This window comes from Ammospiza nelsoni, chromosome 9 (genome assembly GCF_027579445.1).
Source record: "Ammospiza nelsoni isolate bAmmNel1 chromosome 9, bAmmNel1.pri, whole genome shotgun sequence".
NCBI classification, from domain to species: domain Eukaryota; kingdom Metazoa; phylum Chordata; class Aves; order Passeriformes; family Passerellidae; genus Ammospiza; species Ammospiza nelsoni.
Window position 1 is genome coordinate 4,700,409 of NC_080641.1, and position 10,230 is coordinate 4,710,638.

Below are 10,230 nucleotides of genomic sequence, written 5' to 3' on the forward strand. Positions count from 1 at the left end.
GCCCAACCAGTGCTAAGTACAGGGGAAGAATCCCTGCCCTGCTCCTGCTGGCCACACCATTCCTGATTCAGGCCAGGAGCCATTGGTCTTCTTGGCCACCTGCGCACACTGCTGCCTCATGTCCAGCCTGCTGTCCATCAGTCCCTGCAGGTCCCTTTCTGCCTGCCTGCTCTCCAGCCACTCTGTCCCCAGCCTGTAGTGCTGCAGGGGTTGTTGTGGCCAAAGTACAGGATCCGGCACTTGGACTTGTTAAACCTCACCTTGTTGGATTTGGTGCCTGGATCCAGCCTGTCCAGGGCCCTGTGCAGAGCCCTCCTACCCTCCAGGAGATCCACACTCACGGCCATCTTGGTGTCACCACATTTCCATGAGGCCCCAGAGTGTCCCAATGGTCTCCATGATTCCATGAGGCCACCCAGTGTCACAATGTCCTTTTGGTTCCATGGGACACCTTGGTGTCACAAAGTCCCTTGGATTGCTTGGGCCCCACAGTATCACAATGGCGCTGTGGTCCCCCAAGGCCCTGCAGTGTCACAATGGATCCTTGGTTCCATGAAGTCTGGCAGTGCAGCAATGCTCTCCTTGGTTCCACAGTGTCATAGTGGCCTCTTTGGGCCAAGGACCACCACAGTGTCAAACATGTTTCCTTCATTCCAGGAGTTCCTGAGGAGCAGCACTGGTGCCTGTGTTCCATGGGGCCCTGCAGTGTCACAATGGCCCCATCATGACACCAGATCCTGCTCTGTCACAATGCTCTGCATGGTTCCACAAGGCCCTGCAGGGTCACAGCGGTCTCTTGGTTCCAGGAGGCCTCAGAGTGCCACCATGAATTCCTTGGTGCTGCAGTGTCACAATGGAGCCCTGGTGACACATGATCTTGCAGTGTCACCAGGGACCTTTGGTTCCATGGGGCACCACAGTGTCAAAATTGTTCCCTCAGCTCCCAGAGTCCTTGCAATGGAGCAATGGCCCCTTGATTCCATTGTCCCCAGGGTCTCCTTGGTTCCGCAGTGGCACAATGGTCTCTTGGTTCCACAAGGCCCTAGAGTTTCACAGTGGCCTCTGTGGTTCCAGCAGGACCCAGACTGTCACAATGGACTCCTTGCTTCCATTCAGCCCCACAGTGTCACAATGGCCCCGTGGCTCTGTGCTGCCATGTCGTACACAGTGTCACCATGGTCCTATTAGTGCCACCAGGCCCTGCAATGTCACAATGGCCTCTTGCTCCCCAGGGCCCTGCAGTGTCACAATTATCAGAGAATCAACCAGACTGGAAAAGACCTTGGAGAGCATCAAGTCCAACCTGGGACCCAACACCCCCTTGTCACCCAGGACATGGCACTGAGTGCCACATCCAGTCTTTCCTTACACACTTCCAGGGACAGTGACTCACCCACCACCTTGGGCAGCCCATTCAAATGCCCAATCATAATTTCTGTGAAGAATATTTCCTGATGTGCAGTGTAATTGTCCTGTGGTGCAGCTGAAGGCTGTGTCCTCTTGTCCTGTCACTGTTCCCTGGGAAAAGAGCCTGACCCCCACGTGGCTGTACCCTCCTGTCAGGGAGTTGTAGAGAGTGATGAGGTCTCCCCTGAGCCTCTTCTTCTGCAGGATAAACAACCGCAGCTGCCTCAGCTGTTCCTCACAGGAGTCATGCTCCAGACCTCTTATCAGCCTTGTTGCCTTTCTCTGGACATGCTCCAGCCCCTCCATGTTCTTCCTAAATTGGGGGGCCCAGAACTGGACACTGCACTCGAGGTGCTGTCCAACCAGTGCTGAACACAGGGGAAGAATCACTGTCCTGGTCCTGTTAGCCACACCATTCCTGATCCATAGGAGTGCCAGGGGTTGGATGAGGGAAATGGTGGGGATGGGGTGGGGACAAAGTGTTATTGATTGTCAGCCATGGAGGGTCTTGATTTTTATATCTGTTCAAACTGCATTAGGAGGTACTGGGGATCAGTATCAATTGGGCATTGCTGATATCAGTCTTTAAAAAGGAAAAGAAAACGACAAAAAGTTCTCTCTGCTTTTTTTTCTTTCAATATAGCAGATTCACTTTGAATACACTTCTGAAATTTGTCTAATTAACTGCAAAAGAGTTGAAAACTTAGAATATTCTTTGGGACTTTTCTTCTTTGGGTGTATTGAACAAATATTTATGAGCCTTTTTCACTGAATTCCTGAACTGAAGAGCTGAAAGAAGAAGAAGAGGCATCTGGTGTAATAAATTCATCAGCAACCTCCAAGAGGCTGAGGATCCAACCCCATCAGAGCAGCAATGAACAGAAATGGGCATAGCTTTGTGGCTGCCCAAGCTTTGGCATGGGCCCTGGGCCTGGAGCAGGAGCAGCTCTTGAGGGCCCCAAGGCCAAGGCTCTTGTGCTGCCCTGGGCAGATGGGATGGCAGCAGGGGCTGCAGAGCTCTCAGCACCTCAGCCCAAGGGGAGCAGGGCAGCCAGGGAGCCTCCTTTGGCCTTGGCCAAGCACCTTCCCCCATGGCTGGGGCTGAGTCCTGTGGCAGCTGCAGCTGCTGCTGTGCCCTTACCAGAGGCTGAGGCCGTGGGGCAGTGCCCAGAGCAGCCTGGCCTGAGCAGAGCTGTGGGGCCAGAGCCGGCTGGGCTGGGCTGGGGAGAGGCGCTTGGTGCTGCCCAGAGCTCAGGGCAGCTGGCAGAGCTTGCAGGGAGCTGGGCTGGGCTCAGAGAGCCTGGCCCAGAAACCATTAGTGTCCATGTCAGCCTGGCTGAGCGTGCAGGGGCCAAGAAGAGCACCCCGGGGTCCACAAATTCTCTGCGTGGGAGCTGAGTTTGTGACCCCCTGAGTCCTCCCAAGTGCTGGAGCTGCACCTCCAGCTTCAGAGGAGATGTGACAGATGGGAGCAGGGACAAATAATTCCTGCTGCATTCTTTCTGGTGTTTGCTTATACAGGTGACCTGGATCCACATGTACATGAGGTGTTTTGTTTCAGATAACACTGTGAGAGCGATAAGAATAATATTTTTTAGCTGAATATAATATTTCAGGTATAATACACAATAAGGGAGAAAAGACAATTATGATCAGAAGAGCATCTGTGTTTGTCAGAGGACAAGAGACTTATTGATGTTCCAGCAGTCAAGCCTGTTCAAATATTTTCCTCAGGGCTTCACTGAGATGACAGTTGACCACAAGAGGCCAAAGCCAGCCAGAGCTCTCTGTTCTGGCAGCTTTTGTCTGTGAGAACACATGCATATAGGGAATTTTTCAGGGGGAGCATCAATTTTGGCTGTGGGCACCTGGAAGGATGGATGGTTTTCCATAGGAAGGAAAGCACGGGTTCCCAGTTCTCCAAGGGCTGATGAGAGGCAGCCCTCAATATTCCAAGATCAACTGGACCTGTCAGGTGGACTCTGGGAGGCCAAGTCAATCCGACCTTTTACCTGTTTCCTTGGACCTCTAAGGCCGCACAGTGTCACACTGATGGAGTCAAATTGTATCCTTGGTACCATGAGGCTGTCACACTGGCCCCTTGTTTCCATGAGGCCTTGCAGTGTCACAAGGTTCTCCTTGGTACCGCAGTATCACAATGGACCCTTGGTTCAATGAGGCCCGGCAGTGTCAAAATGGCCGCCTTGGTTCCATGGTGCCACACAGTGCCAGAATTGACCTTTGGCCCAACAGGGCCTCATAGTGTCACAATGGACTCCTTGGTTCCATGGGGACGCCAAGTGCCGTGATGAACCTTTGTTTCACAAGGCCTCAAAGAGTAAAAATGGCCTCCATTGTTTCCCAAGTGTGTGCTGTTTCACAATGGACCTATGACTCCATGATGTCCCAGAATGTCACAATGGCCTCCTTGGTTCTGCACTTTAAGAATGTCCCCTTGGTCCCTTGGAGCCCCACAGTGTCACTATTGTAGTGACAATACAGTGTCACTATTTTGTGCCCTGGTTCCATGAGGCCCTGCAATGCCACACTGGTCCTTTGGTTCCACGAAGCCCCATGGGTCACAATGGCCTGCTTGGTTCCATGATGCCCCATAGCACAGCAATGTTCTTGGTTCCACAGTATCACAATGGCCCCTTTGTTCCATGGAACCCCACAATATCACTGTGGTCCCCTTGATTCCACGAGGCCCTGCCGTGCTACAATGGCCCCTTGGTCACAATGAGTTCCAAAGGCTCATAATGGTCTCTGTGGTTCCATGACGCCCCACAATATCCCAATGGACCCTTGGTTCCAAGGAGGCCCGCAGTGTCACAAGGCTGCCTTAGTTCGACAAGGCCCTGCAGTGCTGTAGTGGCCCCTTGGTTCCATGAAGAAAAGGAGAATCAGAATGGCCCCTTGGTTCCATGGAGCACCACAGTGTCACCATGGTCCCATTAGATCCACAGGGCCCTGTAGTGTAACAACGGACCTTTGGTTCCATGAGATTCCTCAGTGTCTCAGTGGGCCCTTGGCTCCATGCAGCCCCACACTGTCCAAATGGTCTCCTTGGTTCTGTGAAACCCTACAGAGCCAAAATGGACCCTTGGTTCCATGAGCTTTTTGCACTATCAACAATAATCTGAGTTCCACAGTATCCTGGGGTGACGTTGTGATGCTTGTATCCCCATTCATGTTCTGTGCCTTTAAGACTGTCTTTGAAGAGTGAAAGTTTTGTTTGGGTTTCTCTTATCAGGGACACAGGGACGGGCAGTACATAGGGCTGTTTTCGCTTTTTGCTTTTTGGCTTTCTGCTTTGTTCTCTCTCTCTCTCTCCCCTCTTCTCTCGCTTCTGCTTGCTTTTGCTTCTGCTAGTTCTAGCTAAACAGTCCAAATTCCTTCCTGAACTGTTTCTCCTCTCCTTTTTCTGCGACCATCTTGAACCTGCTCCGGACTGGGACCTGGGAACACCAAGGGTTTGCACTGTTTGGCCTGCAGCAACTGCCCCAGCACTGGAGAGACTGAGAACAGAGCAACCAGCCCAGAAAGAGACTTTCTGATTTTGTGACCTTTTTCACAGTGGTGTCATCTGGTATTGTTCATTTTGTGTGCTGGGGGGTGCTGGGCCTGTTAAATAAACAGGTTCTTTCCACTTCTCTCTGAGGAATTCTTCCTGAACCGTTGTGGGGAGGGGCTGTGTGCGTTTGCTTTCTGGAGGGGCCCTCCTTTGGAGATTCTCTACCAAATGTGCCCTAAACAGGGACAAGGTGTTTCCAGCTCTCCGGGTTAAATGACCATGTCTACAGACATCTCCTCACTACACCAGCTGGATCTATGTTCCTCCTGCTGCTCTCAGATATCCTCCTGCAGATGCTCTCTGGTCATTTGAGTATCTCTCAACTGACTGGTTCCATGTTTTGAGTTTCTGGGAGTTGACCAGACTTTTTGAAGTTCAAATAAATATCACATTAGTCAACATCTAAATTGTGTTTATATCTATCACAAAATTTTCCTTCATCTTTGTCTAAAACAGCTCCTGTATGGAAATTCTTTGACGACAGGGGACATGTCAGATGCTGCTGGGACATCCCAGAGAGTTAAGGGAAGAGTTCAGTGATGGTGATTAAACTTTTCAAATGTTCAATTTTTTTTTTGCTGGCAAGAAACCTTTCTGTGCCTCTGAGTGTCACCAGTCCCTGAGACCAAAGGACACAAACCTGATGAGTTGTGGTTCCCACTGCAAGGGCTGCACTTGGACCTTGGCTCTGCACAGGACAGCTCTTCATCCTCTTTCTCTCTTTTCCTCCTCAGGGCATGGAGAGAGCTCCTGACTTCAGCATGTGACTCGTGTGTGCAAAGAACAAATCTGTGCAGAATCGGGGCAGGCAGGGTTTGGGGAGACCTTGGGATCTTTTCTGGGCACAGAAGGTGTTTTCCATTGCTCTGAGACTGTCTGCTGTGGAAAGTAGATTTAATATCCAGCAGAAGAATGACTTTTGATGAAGCTGTGCCCTACCTTGGCTTTGTTGGCCGACAAGAAATGAACATCCCTCTGTGTCTCGGGCAGCTCCTTCTCCAAGGAAAGCAGGTGGGAGTTGGAGCCAAGGAGCTGAAAGCTGTAGGTGCAGCCCGGGCTGGAGGGAACTCAGATTTGCACAAGGCTGCTCTGAGTGCCAGGGCTTGGATGGGGGAAATGGTGGGGTGGGGGTAGGGACAGAGTCTGATTGATTGTGAGCCATGAAGAGTCTTGATTTTCATATCTAATCAAATTGCATGAGGAGGTACTTGGATTCAATTTAAGTTGGAGATTGCACATATCAATGTATTAACAGGGAAAAAAAAAAAAAACCTAAACAGGACCTAAAAAATCTTTTCTCACTGTCTTTTTAAATAGAATATATTCAGTTTGAATACATTTCTTAAATCTGTCTGATCAACCACAAAGGATTTGGAAAGTTAAAATCAAATTATTCCCTGAGGCTTGGCTTGTTCAGGTGTTCTGAATGTTAATGAGCCCGGGGACACTGAATTCCTGCACTGAAGAGCTGAAGGCTGAACAAGCCTCTGCAGCAGGAAAATTCAGCAGCAGCCTCTAAGCTGCTGAGGATGTCAGCAGCCCCCACTGAGGCCATCCCTGCCCAGAGACCGTGGGGGAATGGGCAGACAAGGAGAGCATCCCTGGGGCTGGGGCAGCACAACTCAGAGGCATCAGCGGTTCCAGCTGGGAAATGGAGTGTGGAATGTGGCTGGGAAAGCCCTGCCTGGGCTGTGCCAAGCAGGACACACAAGCCCTGACTCCCCCCAGAAAGCTCACTCAAAGAGACATTTTAAAGGAATTACAATAGTTTGCGTCCTCTGAGTTAAACTCACTGGAGAAATACCAACAGGAGATTCTCAGGAGCTCAACACAACCAAACAGCCTTTACTGGCAACTTCAGAAAATCAGAGAAACTTTGTCAAACGTTTATTGTAACATTTTAGTTTGTTATGTTTGTTAAATTCAGATTTTTCTAATCTTGAGATTTCTTAATTAATATATTGATGAGTGTGGTGGGTTTTAGTGTCAATTAATTATTTATATGTTTATTTTGTTGTGAGATAGGATTACAAGAAACGTAAAGTAGGCTTAAAATTTTAAAAGGGTATAAAGAAAATTTTATGAAAAATAAAGTAGAAAAGAAGAAAGTAGTAAGAATTAAAATAAACTCCTTAGTACAGTATTTTTTCTTTACAACTTTTTCTGACAACGTGAAGAAACTAAATTTAAAATTTATAGTTACCTTACTATTTCCAGAATAGTCTTTTTTTAGATCACTTTGGGAGAGAATTTTCTTGTGTTAAACCTATGGAGTTTTTTACAAGAGGAAAAAAGTTTGTTTTTTTTTTTTGTGGTTCTTAATTTTGTCATGAATACAGTTGTCTGGGGAACTTAGATATTGTGAAGTTGTTTTTATTGCTACAAGCTTTTGTTCAGCTTGTTGATGGGCTATACTGACTTATGAGGTATTGTTTTAAAGATGAGTTGTTTAAAGTTAAAAGATTTTATTATTTACTTTTACAATTATTTTTATCTTCTGGAATAGAGTTCTTCTCTTGGGGGTATTGGATTATTGTTTTTTTCTTTTCCTTTTTAAACTTTTTATGAAATTACAGTGATTTTAACATTTGTTTATTTTAGTATTCAGGTTTTTGTTTGATAATAATTTGAATATTTTTTTATAATTTTATGTGCTATAAAAGAGTTTTTTCTTTATAGTTTATAGGAGGATTTAAGATTTAAGATTAAGGTATTTTTTCTTCTTTTTTATTTGAGATTGCATTTATTTTTTACTGACTTTGATGGGTGTTTTTTAATATGTTTGCATTTTGTTTTTTTCTTTTACTCAATGGAGGATTGATGTATTGAAAGGATTAACACCTGACCTGACAGTAACGTGGTGGGAGTTGGTTTTGGGCTGTGTAGGATTGGTTTTATGGTTGGTTTTTGGGTTTATTTTGTGTTTAACTTTAGTTGTAGGGTTATTTTTTATAGGTTATGAGTTGTAGGGGTTTTTGGTTTGAGTTGTGTTGGGAGGGGAGGACAACAACTTGATGATAAGATTTTAATAGCTGTGGCTAGCTTTGTTCTGGTTGGGGTTTTGTACCTTTTTTTGTTTTCCTGTTTGGTAGCTGTTGGGGTTTGGTTTTGTTAGAATGGGGCCAATGGAGGAGGGCAGCCTGGAGAGAGGGGAAGGGGCTCAGCCCAGGGCAGGGTTGCTTGGTTTGGTTTGGTTTGGTTTGGTTTGGTTTGGTTTGGTTTGGTTTGGTTTGGTTTGGTTTGGTTTGGTTTGGTTTGGTTTGGTTTGGTTTGGTTTGGTTGAAATGGGGGCTGGAGCCAGGGCCCGCTACTTTCTTGTTGACTGGAAAAGAAAGAGGAGGTTCCTGGGTTTTTTCATCTTTAATATATGTGTTTCACAGAGGCGTGTTCAGTATATCAGTGGTTTAACAGATTGTCAGTTACACAAAAAGTTTTATATTTTTAAAATTCTTCTCATGTCAAACTACAACAGACATTCAATCAACAAAAAACTCTTCTCAAAGCATTGACTTGGTCCATTCAGTTTCACAAACTCTCAGCCTGTTACACGTAATGTTACTCAAAATTTGCAGGAGCACAGAAATAGCAGAAGACACAGAAAGAGAGAAAGACAAAAAAGATACAGAGAGGCACACACAGAGCTACCATTCCTGGATTCCAGCACTGTTCAGATGGAAATTCCAAGAGGAGGTAGGGTCAAGATTTGTGCTTGCCTTGTGGTCAGCCCTAAATACCCCTTGGTCTTCCTGGGCTCTTCCCCCAGGTGGGACTTGGGCTCATTTGGTCCCTCAGGAGCTGGGCTGGGGGCTGCAGAGGTGGCTGTGGAGCATTGCCTGTGCTGTGCCAGGGACTGGCAGCCACTGCTGGGCTGGGAGAGAGGCTCTGGGGGGATTGGGGTTTCAGGGCAGGGCAGGGCTGGGGTTCCAGGGCAGGGCAAGGCTGGACCTGCCCCTTCCTGCCCCCCCACATGAAATGTTTCCAGCCAACAATCTCCTTCAGACTGTCACAATAGGGAATGTTAGAAGATGGAAATCCCAGTTCTGGCCATGGGCACCTTGCCTGAGTAGGACAGTTCTTTTCCATAGGAAGGAAAGCACAGAACCCCAGTGTTTGGAGAACCTCACTAGTCCAAGGCCAGCTTGACTTGTTAGGAATGGCAGATTTTGTCTGGAAGTAGTCTTTGGATTTAAGGAATTTTGTAGGTGGAACTGAATCTCAGCAATGGGTACCTGGAGAAGCAGGACAGTTCTTTCCCACAGGAAGGAAAGTACGGAGCCTTCCCCAATGTTTTAAGGAGAGATGGAAAGTGACCCTTGTGAAACCACTGCAAGACCAAGTTGTCCTGGCAATATTCCTATGGGAACAATCCCTGGATATAAGGAAATTTGGAGATGAAATCCCAATTCAGGCCATGGGTGCTTGGAGGAGAAGAACAGTTATTTTCCATTGGGAAGGAAAGCACAGAGCCGCGGTGTTTCAATAGCATATGAGAAGAGACCCTGAACATGGGCAAGGTCAGCTGGACCAGTCAGGCAGTCCATGGGAGGCTAAACCAGCCAGACCTGTTCTGTCTTGCCTTGGTTTTATGGGGCCCCATGTTGTCAAAATAGCCCATTGATTACAAGAAGACCTGCAGTGTCACAATGGACCCTTGGTTTGATGGGCTCCCAGAGTGTCACAGTGGCCCCTATATTCTGAAAGGCCCCAAAGAGTCACAATGGTCCCAACAACTCGAAGAGGCCTTGCAGTGTCACTATGGTCTCCGTGGTTCCATAGGCCCCACAATGACACGTGTCTACTCTATTCCATGAGCCCTGCAATGTCACAATGAACCTTTGGACCCTGGGGGTTTGCAGTGTCACAATGGTCTCCTTTGGCTCCACAGTGTCACAATGGACCGTTGATGACTCAAGGCCCTCTGTGTCAACCTGGAGCTTTGGTTCCACACAGACCTGCAGTGTCACAAAGGCCTCATGGTTTCACAAGGCCCCACAGTATCACAATGGTCCTCTTGATACTGTGGGAACCCTCAGTGTCACAATGGTCTGACTGGTTCCATGATGCCCCTAAGTGTCACAATGGCCCGTTGATTCCATGAGGCTGTGAAGTGTCCTGATGGTGTCTCCACAGTTCCATGACGCCTTGCAATGTCACACTGGACCTTTGACTCCATGGGATCTCACAGTGTCACAATGGCCCCTTGGTTCCATTACATCCCAAAGTGCCATAATGGTCTCCACAGTTCCACG